Source organism: Amblyomma mixtum, chromosome 9 (assembly GCF_055824585.1).
Source record: "Amblyomma mixtum isolate Tamu chromosome 9, ASM5582458v1, whole genome shotgun sequence".
NCBI classification, from domain to species: Eukaryota; Metazoa; Arthropoda; class Arachnida; order Ixodida; family Ixodidae; genus Amblyomma; species Amblyomma mixtum.
In genome coordinates, this window is record NC_143020.1 from 114,977,672 (window position 1) to 114,993,729 (window position 16,058).

General features: G+C 49.0%; 1 protein-coding gene and 1 long non-coding RNA gene across 14 annotated transcripts in view; one reads left to right on the top strand and one right to left on the bottom strand.

Annotated features, from left to right (window-relative positions):
• Nucleotides 1-16,058, bottom strand: part of LOC149330852 (putative methyltransferase-like protein 25) — a 135,413-nt gene that overhangs the window by 45,542 nt on the left and 73,813 nt on the right. The window lies entirely within an intron of this gene.
• The window catches only part of LOC149330854 (uncharacterized), an 83,366-nt gene continuing 81,292 nt past the window's right edge, over nt 13,985-16,058 (top strand). The window contains exon 1 of the long non-coding RNA XR_016285738.1: nt 13,985-14,732. This is a non-coding gene — a long non-coding RNA (uncharacterized LOC149330854). The remainder of the gene's footprint in view (nt 14,733-16,058) is intronic.

Genomic DNA, 16,058 nt, shown 5'->3' on the forward strand with positions numbered 1-16,058 from the left:
GATAGTCGCCATCAGGAACTGGGCGAGATGGGGTCAGTGGAACGAAAGAGGCGGTTCGGGATGACAGGCGAGCATAATCGGTACTGTACAGTCGCAGGGATATATCGACGGGTTCTGAATCCAGCAGTGGAAGTTCGAGGTGTAGGACGCCATCCGAGCAGTCAATGAGGGCGGAATGGTCAGTCAGAAAATCCAAGCCAAGAATGAGGTCATGGGCACAGGTGGTCAGCACGGTGAATTGAACCGGTATACTGTGGCCGCCAATGGTAACGCGCGCGGTACACGTACCATCGACAGCAGGCGTGCCACCGTCCGCGACACGCACACGGGACATTGCAGGCGTGAGGACTTTGCGTAGGCGACGGCGGAGGGCAGCACTCATCACTGATATTTGAGCACCGGTGTCAATCAGGGCGCGCACAGGAACACGGTCGATAAAGACGTCCAGGAGATTTGGTCGAGAGGTCGAGAGAGGATTTGTGGTCCGGGTCGTTGATGCAGCGTCACCTCCGGGAGCTGCATCATTTAGTTTTCCAAATGGGAGCGGCTGGTTGAAGGCGACTGTGGGGAGCGAGAGCGGCGGCCCTGCGGCGACGGAGAGCGGGAGAATCGGCGTGGAGGGGGAACGGCTGCTTCAGATGGTTCGGACGGGGCTCGGGGCGAGAAGGTGCGGGTCGAGGTAGAACTGTAGAAGGAGGGGCAAGCGTTGCGGGCTGGTGAAGACCATGGACTGCGGCAATGTCGGGCGATGTGGCCAATGCGAGAACACCGGAAGCAGATGGGGCGGTCGTCTGCCGTACGCCACTCATTTGGATTGCGATAACGCTGCGGAGAATAATAGGTGCGACGATAAACAGAGAGAGGTGGTTGGGGGGTGTCCGGGCTTCTGATGGTGCACACAGCCGGAGGAAGGTTCAGGTTAGCGAGTTCCTGACGCACGACGGCCTGAATCAGCGACACGGTGGGTAGAGAGTTATCAGGTGCGGTCGGACGGGGAAGAACGGGCGCAAGGGCTTCCAGTTCGCGGCGAACGATGCGGGTCACAGTGCCGGTAACGGGGTCATCATCGGAAGAGGCGCGGGACGGTAATCGGTGTTCCTCACAGGAAGAAGTAGCGGCAGTATTAGGGAGCCGAGAGAACTGCTGTGGAATTCGGCGGCTTTTAACCTGTTCGAAATGACGGCATTCTTTTATGATTGCGTCCACGGTGGTGCAGTCTTTTCAAACCAGTAAGTTAAAAGCATCATCCGCAATCCCTTTCAGAATATGGCTCACTTTGTCGGACTCGGTCATGGCGGCGTCGACCTTGTGGCAAAGCGCCAAGACATCTTGGATATATGCCACATAGCTTTCGGTTGACGACTGGGCGCGCGACGCGAGCTGCTTCTTCGCGGAGAGCTTCCGGTCATCGGGTCTGTCAAACAAAGTACGGAGCTTTTCTTTAAAAGTGTCCCAGCTCGTCAGTTCTTCTTCGTGGGTTTCGTACCAGACCCGGGCCGTGCCACTAAGATAGAAGATCGCATTCGCTAGCATCACGGTGGGATCCCACCGGTTATAGGTGCTCACTCGCTCATATAGGCTGAGCCAGTCGTCGACATCGGTGCCGTCGTTCCCAGAAAAGGTACCAGGGTCACGGGGAGGAGCCATGACCACGAAAGGACCAGAGGGAGCAGAGGGAGTGGTTCGTGACTCGCCGGGTGGAGCCATGATGGTAGTAGCCCCGGCCTGACGACCGCTTCGGAGCTGCGTGGCGTGGAGATCGTTTACCCCGCACCTCCACCAAAGATGTTACGTGGCCCGAAGTCTATGTCGGCACAAGGACGACCGGAGCACAGGGTCCAGATCACAGCTAGCCCCGAGCGGCAAGCGCGCACACACCGGGCACTTCCTCTGCGTCGTCTTCACGGAGATTATCCGTTGCAATATTAATAATGCTCTCCTCACTGTCCCTTTAATAACAGTGCAGGGATGCTTATGCAAATATTGGATAGTCCGCAGTATTAATTAATGAGCGCACTGCCTGTTTCAGTGAGGGTGACCAAAAACTTCGTGCGGTTCGTGGTAACTTAACTTTCTGTGCATTTTCAAGAACAACTTTCACTCGAAACTATTTAGTTCTTTGGTCCACATCATCGTATGCAACAAATGTGTGTCATCAAGTGGGTGTTGGTAGTAGCGTCTGTCCATTAATTTCATCTGCTGCATGCTAAGAAATGGCTCTAAAATTGGTAATTCCAAAGTGTGGCCCCTTCCTCGAATGGGAAGGCTTGTTAAAGTAGAATATGCTTGGGGTTAGTTTGGTCAGGGGACTGGGAGGAGTGGGCAGTTTGTGCCGGGGGCTTCGTGACTGGCTGCGAGACACCAGTGTGCTCTGTTTTGACCCTTTGGCTACTTCGAAAAATAAAAAGTAAAAGGAGGGGAAGACGAATGAATGCCATGGTTGAAGGAGCAAATGGTTTAAGCTCAAGCCTGGCATGCAGGCATTGTCACTCTTGACAGGTCAGGCGCTGTGTGGATGCAGTATTCGTGTCTGTGGTATTGTGGGGGGAACAGCCATCATCCCTCTCTCTGGTTGTGCTGACGGGAAGTAGCAACTGCTTGGTGCCACCATTATGTGTAAGTAAGTGAGCTGTTTAGGCTTTGGTGGCCACAAGGTGGCCATTAATTTTGCAGACTGCAGGCGAATCATGACCACTAGCTCTGGAACAGTGGCATGGCAGTCGAGTTTTGTGCCTGTGCAAGTCGAAGAATGCCTACTGGTTTTTATTGCATGAATTGCCCCCAATGTGAGCTCATTAACAGGCTGCTGCAGGGTTTTTCAAGTCCTTCCATTTTGGAGGTTTATTCTCTACTACGGGGTCAACTGTTTAGGATATCAGCCATGAGCGACACCAAAATAGTTTAGTGTTTTATAGTTATAAACTGCACTAGTAACAAACTGTGTTTGGTGGGCTGGCCTTGGTTAGAAATTGTGTAGGCTGCATCGAAGAATACTTTACGAGCTCAGTAAACTGCTAAATGCTGATGGGCTAATTAGTTGCTGTTTCAGGTTTTCATGCCAGGCAGCTGTCGTTTATTGTGCTGCACAATAAAGTCTTCAAAGAAGACGCGCGAGCTCCTGATAATGGTGCCAAGCAATTGCTCCAGCTATCTAGATGTTAGCAAGGCCGACCTTTGAGAGGACAACGCCTCACATCTACTTAAGTTCATCAGGGTTTCACTGCTGGATAATCTGGGTTGTAATATGATAAGACTACTGTTCTGACTCATTGAAGAACTACATTGTGTCCTGCATGGAAACGAAGGACAGGGAGCAATTCAACTTTTAGGTAGGTTAGATTGCATCTTTGTCTTCGAAGTTTGGCTCCTGGCAAGCTGCTCTTTTGGCTGCATGCCACTGCGGGTATTGGCACCTTTTAAGGGGGGGACATGGGTCTTAGGGAATTTTTTTTTATTTACAGACCAAATGCAATGAAACTGCACAGACTTATTCAGTTTTTTCTGCTGATTTCAAATATGCCGTTTGTTTATTTCTAGGCCAATTAGTTCCTGAGATATTAATATATATCATGATTGTCTGCTGAAACAATAGAAAAAAAATGGGCCACCAGAAATTTAATTTTAATATGTGGGTAGACACTACAATGTGTGAGGAATGCAACGCTGGAAGCAGTTTTCAGTTTTTTGTCCGTGTGGACAAATGGGCTTAGTAGTTAGTTTTTAAGTTAGTTAACCAGACATACAGTGTCAGAAAACACACGACACACATGAAACTAACTATAAGCAGTTAGTTTTTAAGTTAGTTAACCAGACATACAGTGTCAGAAAACACACGACACACATGAAACTAACTATAAGCCCATTTGTCCACACGGACAAAGAACTGAAAACTGCTTCCAGCGTTGCATTCTTTCTGGTGGCCCATTTTTTTTCTATTGTTTCAGCAGACAATGGCATGATATATATTAATATCTCAGGAACTAATTGGCCTAGAAATATACAAAGTACATATTTGAAATCAGCAGAAAGAACTGAATAAGGCTGTGTAGTTTCATTGCATTTGGTCTGTAAATAAAAAAATTTTTCTAGGACCCATGTCCCCCCTTAAAGTGAAGTAAGATATTGTATTTTTTTTTTCTTTTATGACGCCATAATAGGAGGTGTCAAGAAATCGGGTGAGCCACAGTGACGGAGAAATTTCGAAGCAGCTGCAATCTAGTTGAAACAACGAACAAATAATGCGAGTCAAATACGAATCGCTCCCTACTCACGTTCCCATGGGTGTTCAGCGATACCGTCGCCGAGGTGTCCCCCCCCCCGGATAATTGTAGGTAACTCTGTACCAAGCCGCATTTTTTCCCCATTTTTGCCTCTTATTGCATTCCATGTCGCGTGTGTGATCTTTTCCCACATCGCAGCTGACCCCTTTTTGACAACTCTTTAACGTAGGTGTGACATGGTAGAGAACATGTCCTCGTGGTGAACAGAGAGACCAGTGACTCCACATTCCCGACTCTTTTCAAATGGCACGGAGCGGCTAAGGACAATCCAGAAGGAGGCACTTTGAGGGCACAATTTCTTTGTTTCCAACAGCCATGGCTTCCTCGCATTCCTCTGCTGTGCATTTTCAGCCATGGCATTTTAGTAAATTTTTTAGTGTGTGTGTTAAAATGAGATGTGTTCCATAACCTCTTGCCTGTTTTCTTGTTTCTTTTTCTTTTGATACATCATTCAAGCACATTGCATAAAGGTCTCTACACATTGTAACTGTGGTCTTTTCTTCATTTGGGGTTCATCCCCCCATTCTTGGCACATGGCAGCATGTGGAGGTGTGTGTAGGTGTAGTTAATGGTTGCCAAATTCACAAAGTAGAGATCAACCTGCGATAGGAGTCTTCAAAAGCCTTGTCACATCCTCCCGCATGAATTCCTGAACCCATGCCAAGTGGAAGTGACTTCAAATTGTACAGATCGATCTGTGCCAATAGAATTTAGTAGTTCATCATGTGTAGCGGCAAGGCAGCATTTTGAGTCCAGTTTGCTACAGACGTGGCTTTCGCTGATTCACGCCACTCGTCGTCTGCTGATGTGCGGCATAACGGTACCTATATGTAGGGGGGATAATCTTGCATCTAAACAGTAGCTGTATTAACAGTAGCTGTATTAACAGTAGCTGTATTAACTGGTTTTTGCGCGAAAGTACTACACGGGGTCAAACCCAGCCAATAATCTTGTGACGTCCCTTACTTTGAGGGTGCAGAAATAAATATCACCGCGACTGGGTTTCGAACCCGCGGTGACTCTAGCAGATCAGTTTCGCTGACCACTGCATGACGGCACTCTATCATTGGAGTCTATCACGCCGCGTGTTAAACTGCAACATACTCTCGCGCTGTGCATATGCCTGACGTGCCAACGACTCAGCCAAGCAAAACCATGAGCCAACCAGGCTAAACACATGCTTTTCGCATGTCTTGGTTGAACCACATGAAAATCCTGCCACTTCTGGACCGCTGTGCTGCCCTGAGTATTGAGAACAGCCAGAATACATAACCGCAAAGCATTAGGTTTTTTTTCATCCTCCATATTTGTGTCCTGATGGCATTTCAATTTGTTATTTTGTTCTGCCCAGTCTGACTGCCACGAAGCTTGGCTTTAGTTTTATGGAGGCTTAACGTCCCAAAGCGACTCGGGCTATGAGGGATGCTGTAGTGGAGGGCTTCGGATAATTTCTACCACCTGGGGTTCTTTAACGTGAACTGACTTCGCAAAGTACACAGGCCTCTAGAATTTCGCCTTCATCATAATTCGACTGCGGTGGCCAAGATCGAATCCGCATCTTTCGGGTCAGCAACCCAGCGCCATAACCACTGAGCCACGGCGGCGGCTGTGAAGCATCAAAATTGATCCTTGCTGGGTTGTCAGCACATCTGGCGAGGATATTAGATGCTTTAAGAAGCTCTGATCTCATCTCATCTGAGCTCATCTGATCTCATCTGTTCGCATCGCAGCGAAGGCTCTGTATGATGCGCAATGCGAGTGTGTGTGTTGCAGTTCAATACGAGGCGTCATCGGCTCCGGCAATAGCACAACTACCTCTTTCTCGCTCTTCCTTGGTGGCGCAGTTGCGGTACACCAAGAGCAGGATGTGCTGGCTGCATTGTAAGCTTGCACGTGACCGCTGACACGGCGGCCATGTTAACGAATCGCTTGGCTGCTGCACTCGCTTTGAGACGCGAGTAAAACCGAGGTGTTTCGTGCTGCGACTGGCTCCTTTGCCTTTTTTTTTTTGCGTGGAAATGCCCTCTCTTGTGAATCTGCAGTCATTTTACGAGAACTACAAATTGCAACTTATCGTATCTGTCACGTTCGGGGCGAGGGAAAGGTTCGGCAGTGCGAGATGATCGGCCCCTTACCGTAAAGAGAGAAGAGCTAGGCGTTAGCCTGTTTGCGGACATTACATGGTGACATTATCAACGTAAGAAGACAGCAGTTAACACTGGGCCTTTGTCTGTGGCGTACTGTATTACTTCGATAGCCAGTCACAAGAGTAAACGAAATGAGCTTTTTAATGTTTGACTTTATTAAACAAGCCAGGTATCAAAATTCTAAAGCTTATAACTTTTTTCTTGAAGTTTTATTAATGGGCTACTTGCCAGGAATTCTGTGTGCCGGTGGTCCTGAATCTAGGCAAAGCTTCACACTGCAGGCAAGTTGTATATTACATTTAAGTTCTTTGAGCTGAGTGAACTTATCTCGAGGCGTTAATGCAGCACTGCCATTAAATGTTAATCCCTCTTTTGCTGCTAAAATAGTTCAAAAAAAGTGGATTTCTGCTGTCAGCTGCGGTGGCATGAAGACGATCAGCGCACGGCTAGGGCCCCTAGTAGCACGAAATGTCGCTAGAATGTTGTGGCAATAGAACGTTGTAGCATTGTCACCAATGTTTCATAATGTTGTACATATTCCAACACATCAGCAACGTGCCTATAAGTTGGTAAGGATGACAATATCTCTGCTAACATTGCAGCCACGTGCTCAGAAATTGGTTAGCATAACATGCTATCTGCCCTTGTTGGAACAACATCAAAAAGCAACGTTGAGGCTATATAGCCTGGCTAACTAGCTGAACGGTTTGCATGCACAGCCCCATTAATTTGTCACAAAGCTTTGCTTGTGATCCCTTGGGGCATCCTTCAGTGGCGGCTATATAAGCTTGACTCCATGCTATCTGTTCGGATGTGAGTGTGTATGAGTTGCATTGTTGTACTGTATTGTGCAGCTCAAGTGTCGCTCGCTCACTCATTGGTCCATGCCAAGCGGTGTGGTATGTTGTGAAGCCCACCAAGTGGCAGGCCTGCATGCTCGTGCAGGGTTGCTGGATTTTTCAAGAATGTTACATTTATGTTGCGAAGCGTTGTGGCAGTGTTGCAGGGTGCAACATCGCAGAAAATATTGCAGCAGTCTTTTGTACATATAACATTTGCCAAAGGAGGACACTAGGCACTTCAGTGCAACCTAAAAAAGGCAATATTAGTGCAATGTTCCAGCAGCAATTTGTGCTACTAGGGGTGCCTCGAGGCTCCCTTCGCGCGGCTCGATCGGTGTCCCCGCCGCGTTGGGGGACATGCTGTATCTGCGCCTTTGCTCGCTGGTTTTCGCCGCGTAGTGTCTCACTGTGCGCTATAGCATCGTGCGAAATCTATCTCCATGCTTGGCACTGCACCCAAGCAGGACGGGGCTAATTCGGGACATGTCTCCTCGGGATACTTGGGTGGGAGAGTCGAAATTATGAAATTACCTGTTATGAAGTGTGCAACTGCGGTTGGTCGAAGTTGACATGTTTAATGTGCGCCTTACGCAAGCTCCGCTCTGTACAGTGCACCTTTGTTCTCTCGCACAAGGAGGAAAGTTTGTGTTAGTCGGAAAGAGAGAGAGAGAGAAATAACTTTATTGACCATGGGATGTGGGACACATACGTCCCTGGGTCCCCGCACGACCCCACTGCAGTCGCTATGTGTTCATGAGAGTTTATGGAGTTCGATGACATGGGCAGCCCGGTCAGTGGTGATCTGCCTGGCCAGGTCCATCGACCGCAGTGGGGTCTCCCATTCCTCCCAAGTGGTCAGGAGCTCAGGGCACCGCAGAGAAGGGTCCGCATGGCATTCAAGAAAAATGAGGGTAAACAGTAGCTTAGGGGTGGGTGCACTGGGTACAGGAGGGTGTGTATGATCCCCGGTGCATGCGGGGGAGCAGATAGGGGGAGGGAAGGGTATGGGGGACTGGAGGTGGTGCCATAATATTTGGTGGTGACTGTCTAGGGATTGGTGAGGTGAGGGGGTATAAGGATGCAACTTAGAAAACAAGTTACTAACACTGGGCCGTGGTCCACGGCACTCTGTATCAAACAATCCACGTATCAAAATTCTAGAGCTCGTAATTTTTTTTTTGTGATAAGCTTCTTGTTTAGGTAACAAGAAATGTTTAAGCAGCAGACTACTTTTTCCAGAGTGGAAGCTTGGGCGAGTTGGTGACGGTTCACTTGCCACATAGCGCTGAACATACACGCACTGGGAGAATTCTGTGCGCGGAGGCTGAATGTGGGTGGCGATTCACTGCAGGCTTAAAAGGGGCTCTGAAGGGGCTCCCAATAAAGTTGCGGTATTCCCAGGATGTTAAAGGACACCGCTTCGCAAATATCCTCCAGTAAGAATTTTCTTAATGCGCTTTGTGGAAGCTGAGTTATCTGCCGTCAAAAAAAATTCAGGGGGCACTTTGACTGTCTAAAGTGCGTAGAGGCGAAAGCGTTTTCCGCCCCACTTTGCCTCTGTGGCACTGGTGACGTCACCACGGGATGACATCACCATAATTAATGACAAATTACTAATTAATGGCTAATTACTGATTAATGACTAAATATAATACTGTTAATTAATTACGCTTAAGCTTCGCCGTTAGGAGTGGAATGCGACAGCGTGTTTAGCGCTGCCAGGGAGTCCACGGAACGCCACCATCCGTTCGGCGCGATGCCTTGCCCTTTGAACGCAGTGCTTTCTGAGGAAAGGGAATGGCGCAGTAATTCTCTGCCATTTCGGTAGACACTTGAACCGCTCCCTACAGGAAGAGACGAAGTGGGAGTGAAAGAAGAAAGAGAAAGAGGGACCGTAACGAAGAAAATGAGCATTGTATTTGAAGAAAGGAAATTACGCAGTAACTGTCTCACATATCTCGGTGGACACCTAAGCGTGACACCTCCGCTGACAAGCTTCTGCTGACCGCCTTCTGTCGACAACGATGAGGCATTAAAGGCTTCCGCCTTGAAAGTTGAATTTACGCGGCTTCGCGCCTTTGGTGACGCAAAGAGCGCGGTATGACACGTTGCGCGCGGATTCGGGCGGAAAGCTCGGCACTGCAGGGCGCCGCGAGGCGCGGAAGCGCGAATTTTAAAAATATTGTAAGTGATCGGTTCGCTTTCGGGGTCCAGTACGCGGCATGAACACTCGGTGGCCTGTAACTCTACATAATGCAAACGTACTATAGGCAACCTCGGACACCCTTTTCACGGATCCTTTAAGCTGTATCCGACTACGCCTGGGTTAGCTCACTCCAGTGCATGTTCGTCTGATGTTTCCTACCGCGACCAGACAAGAACGCCCTGAGGACGTCCTCAAAGGGTCAGAACGTCCTCCTCTCGAACAGGTGGTGATGGTTGTGGAACTTTATTTCCAGCGGATATAGAGGAGCAGCGACCCGAAGTCGCCCCCCGCTTAAACGGCGGCCGCTATCCCTTGGGCAGCGGCGGCGTCTTCAGCCAGCTGGAGGAGCTTGATAACAGGACATTCTTTGTACCTCTTGAGTGCATTGATGGCTAAATCAGCTTTATCAAACCAGCTTTATATGATGGGCTTTTATTTCTTGAGAACTGCAGGTTTATTAAAAGATATGTAGCCATATAATGAAAACCATTGCGTTCCCCCATGTAATATGGTTGGATTTTTGGGGCACTTCTTTTTTCCATTCAAGCAGAAGGATTCAACTCCATATACGTAGCTCTATACCGATTCTCAGCCTTTTGGCTAGAATCATTCGTAGTGGTGCCTCGATCGGAGTCTGTCATTCTGACGAACTGGTTTTTGAGGAAATTACTCTGCGTGCTTCGTGCGCGCTATGGGCGTCCCGTACATCAACATCTGTACCGACTCCAGCAAAGCCATCCGCAATATACAACGAAGACTACTAGAAGCCCGCCTACATAACATTCTATAACAGCAATCCGAACATACCAGGTATGAGTTGGTTCATCAACGAGTCCGCGAAATCAGCATCCAGGCGCCTTCGATCCCCTGGCCAAATCCACTCACTCACAATTTTACCGCAGCCTCACCCGTCACTGAACACGGAACAAGCACACGTTCTTCGCAAAATTCAAACTAACACTCTCTCCTCACCCCACTGCTCTACAACGGATGGCGTGACACACAGCTCACTGTCTCAACTGTCCAGAGATCAAGAACACATCCTCAACTCATGTAACACTGCCATTGCCTCTCATTTCCCTCACCCTCCCCACCTCCTCCCTGGAGTGAGTACGCTCTGGGCTTCACTCGGGCTCGGCAGAATCAGCGGGCCTTGGCGGGGGCAAGAGCTTGTCACTAGGCCTTAGTGCTGGCCTCAAAGTTTTTTTCCTCCTCCTCCTCCCGGCCTATGTCGCCAGGGCGCCGTCGGCGTCGTGAAGCCCTTCGAAGGCCTGTGGTCTTCGATGTCACCATGCCTCCGGCGACCTGTCCCGAGACCATCGTCAACGCGGTGACCTCAATAGTCGGTTGACCGGAAGTCTGTATACTGTGTTCAGCATGTACCAGTCATTCCAAGTCACAGTGAAGATCTTTCTTTAATCGTTGACGCCGGCTGCCTCGTGATTGGCAGTGAGTGTATTCCCGCTGTTCCTGTTGGGCCCCAAGTGACCACTGTGGCTTGCTTATTGCTGCCGTCCTACGTCATCAACGAGGCCCTCGTCCAAGTCCTCAGCCAACATGACGAAGTCCTGTCCGTCACTGTCGGCCTGACGGGGCCTCGCCGTGAGGTTCTGACTGGCATGCGGTATAATAGTGCGCATGGCGATGTGTGCCACGGCACCGATCTCGAACTACCTTCGTGTCATTGGTCATCGGGTGACGTGGTGGTAGTGACAAAACTACTGTCATCAAGACAAGAAGGGTGAGGGGGTTAGGGGTCGTCTTGAAATAAATTTCATGGGCCCTCACGACGGCGTATTTTGGTGGCGGCAAGTCCGAGCTTCCGGGCTACCTGATCTAGGGCCCAGCTCACTGTTGGGAGTTCTCTCTCCGGATCCGAGCTGAGCATCCCACTCTGATTCTGGCTTGAGAGTCGGAGGAGTATAATACAAGACATTATAAACTTCACAATCAGGAAATGGTTAGTTGGTTGGTTTATGGGGTTTAACGTCCCAAAGCGACTAAGGCTATGAGAGACGCCGTAGTGAAGGGCTCCGGAAATTTCGACCGCCTGGGGTTCTTGAACGTGCACTGACATCGCACAGTACACGGGCCTCTACAATTTCGCCTCCATCGAAATTCAACTGCCGCGGCCGGGATCGAACCCGCGTCTTTCGGGTCAGCAGCCGGGCACCATAACCAATGAGGAGCCTGATTTCACGAGGAGCAGATAAGTGATTCCGCCGGCTGTCAACGTCGAATCCCTAGCTCAGTCACACGCTGACATCGCCGAGGCCTTATAAGTTTTGATGTCATCTATTGGTTAACTCCTGCAACTTCTCAGTCGCGGTCACATGTCAGTTATGACAGATTTCGGACGACTTCGCGCTCTGTGTCAGTTTCCAACATAGCCGAGGAGCACGAATCAGTAAATATATGTCTGGCTATAGAGGAATGCCGTAAAAAGTCGATCTGGTGCGGCTATCAAAAAGGGATACTACTTAATTGTTGGTGGAATGCGGACTGTGCGAAGAAATTACGGGGGGAGGAAGGCGGCTTGGAAAAAGCTCAACATCGCAGCCACTCTTAAACTTCAAAATCGGAAAACCGACGTGAACTATTCGGTTTTCTACGGTCTAGAAAGAAGACCTTTCAAAAATTTGCACACTCAGTTCTGACACCAAGAGAAGCCATCGAGATGGTTGAATCAATTGTCAAAGGGCTGGAAAAGCGGCTCTTGTCTCTTTACTATCTTTGAGTCCAACATTGTTCGCGCCAGTGACACCAATCAATTACTGTCAAGTTAATCTACTGGAGCTTTCTCAAGTTGTAGTGAGGCTACCAGCTGTCGCTCCCGACTCCGCTGGCGTCACCTCGAAAATGCTCAAGATTGTATTTGAGGAGCCTCCTGACTCCTTATAGCACCTGGTAAACTATTCCATCAAACACGCTTCGATGCATGCCTTCCAAATGGAAAAGCTGGCAAAGGTTAAAAATCACGGTGGAGGCTAATGCTTTGGATAATTATTAGGCCTATTTCTTTAACATAAAACGTGGTAAAATTAATAAAAAGGATTCTTACTTCGTGGACCACAGAACTATTCTCAGTCCCTGTCAAATCGGTTGCCGGCCATGACGATCTTATATGGAATGCACATGCCGACCGCAGTCGCCTTCTCTTATCTGGACTTCAATTATCGTGTCTGCACCGTTCACACAGCATTTTTTTTTTGTTGCTAGCCGTCCTCATTTTTTGTTCACTGGCCTCGTTTTCATACCTCACAGGTTATGTTTGTGCAGCCTACTTGAGCCTTTTAATGTGTAAATTTATAACATCCTTCCAGCGCTAAAGCCTTGGCCCATTTAATATGGGTACATGGTCACAGCAAAGCGACAGTAAATGAGGTTGATTACCTTGTGAAGACCCCTAAGCGGTCCCACGTTGCCTATCTTCCCGGCTGCTAACGTATGTCATAGCGGCTAGAGTTGGGAATTCCCACGTGTCCACCGCATGTCGCACAACCTTAGGAATATGGGGAGGAGCTTTTAAGTATAGCGTTGTGTGCACACCGTTCAAGGTGCACCATCACTCTCCGTTTTTGAGTTGTGTTTGCGGCGTCGTGTATGAGGTACCGCTTTCATGCAAAAAAGTGTATGCTGGCCAAACGGGGCGCTGCCTGAGCCCTCGGCTCATGGAGCAAACCTTTCTTCAGACACCGTTCGTTCAAGCAACGCTGAACACTACGCAGAGTGCACCAAGAAGAATAAAAAAACGTGCAAAGCTTTTTTCAAAGATACCACTGTTTTCTACCGGCATCGTGATCACCGCATCTCGAGAGATTATGGAGACGCATTTTATCGGGAAAAAAAATTATGTCTGTATTATTAGCACTCCTTCCATCACGTTGTATGAAAAAGAGATAGACGCCTCATGATGTGTCACCTGTTGATCTGTGCCGCAAGTGTACTTCGTTTTTTATCGCACGTTGGAGTTGATAGTGCCCTCTACGCACTGCGTGCCTTTCACACGCTGTTTCTTTATGTGTGTTTATTGCGTTCCTTCACGACACAGTTTAGTTGCGAGACAGGGCTTGTTTTGTCCCCCTTCCAGTGTCTTTCGTCCCTCCGCGCTGAATTTTCCGACAAAAATGAACTACATCCAACTCGCCCAACTCGCCATTCTTCTGCAGCGTTGGTTATGCCGCGATGGAGGCAGGAAGAGAGGTGGTTCAAGAGATCAAAAAGAAGGTTGCTGGAGGAGCCCTTGCAGTACCTCGGCCTAAAATCCTCCCAAATCGGCTAAAGCTTGCAATGTCTACTTAGATTAGACCGCATAAAACATGTGGCTGGAGAGCACGAACTGATGGGCGAGTTGGTTATGCATGGTACAATTGAAACAGCTCAAGGCCCAAGGCCTAAGAAGATAGCAGAGGAAAGGAGGAAATGGACAACACAGCGCTGAACCAACAACTGACATTTATTTGGCACGCTGTGCGTATAAATACATTTTGGCATTCATTTGGCACGCTGTGCGTATAAATACATTTTGGCACCAAAATAGAAAACACCGCAAAGAGCGCCCGGATCCCGGCAAGACAACACAAGCTAAGGTGTGCAATTCAGGAAGCGAAATTCTTTTTGTGATTAAGATGCTGATGGAGCACTTACACAAGCGTCCGTTTCCTCCTTTCCTCTGCTCTCTTCTTAGGCCTTGGGCCCTGCGCTGTTTCAATTACACCATGTAGCTTGAGGGGACGGTCAATAGAGTCTAATAATGTCTACATGTAGCGCGCATGGTGTTGCTGTATTGCAGTGACTCTCGTGAACAATTAGCGGGGGGGCTGCCAGCTAGCGGCCGTCTGGACCGGACGCACGTTCGCATCGTTCCGGGTTTTTGAAGCTTTTTGGCCCAGACGTTCTCGGGCTAGGCTCCCAAAAATGGATGGGCCACCACCATCGTGTTCCTCGCCACCCGTGAACAACAGTTGCAAAGCTTCCGCGCCGACGACTACCCCAGGAAACCATCTGGAAACATCGGATACGCCAAATGCCGCCGATACCGCCAACATGGCTCCCGGGCAGCCTCGGCGAGACAAGGCGCCGCGGCAATTCATCGCTTCGCGGCGGCACAGATAACGCGGCGCTATCTATCGCTGCGCCTGACGCCGACGCAAGCATGACGGATGAGGATTCCAGCCAAGTGGTTGCGGCGACGCCTGTCTCCAATTCCTTCTTCGTTCTTTCCATGGAAAACATGCCTGGAACTAACCCTTCTCAGGTAGGATCTTGCACTTTTCCATTTTCGAAATTTACCAAGCAACCTAGCATGGGGTTAGGCACTTTTCAGGTAGCTCAAGAAAACGCTCGCTTTGTGAACAAGCGACACGGCGTAAAACTTGGCCGCACGCAGACAGCTCGATGCTCGATACGCGGATGCGCATTTTCGGTAGCGGGGCTCTGCCTCGGCGCCCATAATCACCAGATTGGGAAGAATGGATCACTTCGCTGGTAATGACTATTCTGTAGAGGATTATTGACAGCCTGTTAGGCGAAAGAACGCTACAAGTGCCGATCCAATCAGTGTTATAACACTGTGGCTACCCTCACTGGGACAACTAGGCACACTCTCCGCACACTGGATGCAACGTTACTAGACCACTGGATGCACGGAGCCATTGATTGTGAGCTTAAAAAAATTCATTTTCACACAGGCTTTCAAGTACAGTCTCTCGAACAAAGCAATCAGTTTGCAGTGGACATATCGCATGCGCATACCAGGGACCGTCTTCTCGGACTGCAGTCTCTCTTAATTTCCGGAAAGGCGACACCTATACAGGCTTATGAAACCATTCGCCCTGGCCAGATCCGCGGTGTCGTATATATCGTGCCAACAGGTTAACAAGCGGACAGCTCATGGCCAACCTCACGTGGTACTGGTGCAACGTAATTTAACGCCAGGCCCATGGGGAAATAATGGGGCAGCTCTCATCACGCTTGAGAGCTTCTATACTCCGCAAACCCCACTGTGTGTGGTTGGTGGCTGGTGACTTCAATCGTGCTCCAGACTCCATGGTGTTCCTTTGAAGGACACGTTTAACCTGGACTTTCCAACTGTACAGACAACCCAATGGGGAACCGCCACTGATCTTGTGTGTCAGAGGCACACAATTCCAAATACTGCGTTGGGGCCATAGAGACGGCAGCGTGTTTTACTACACTGACCACCGCGCCGTCTTTGTGGCAATAGAGAAGCAACCAGACGTTGAGCAAAAACAAATATACATGTGTCCTATAATGCGTATAGCGTGTGTCATTGAAGCAGCGGTAGGTATGATAATCAAGGTAATCCTAGACAACCAGAAGCTAAGAATAACCAGCTGAACCTTACCTCACGCTACGTATAATAATCCTGGCATAGCCGGGCTAAGCCGCTGCCAACTTTTTTTTCACAGTGATATTGAAAAGCAAAGCCTTAAATGAAATGAATATGAAAGCAAACACTGCCATTCCAAAATACCATCAGGGGTGTTTTCAACTTTTCTGCTTTGGTTTTTAGTCAAATATAGCGTGCATGAACGTGAAAACTACCCAGCGGCTCCTTTTC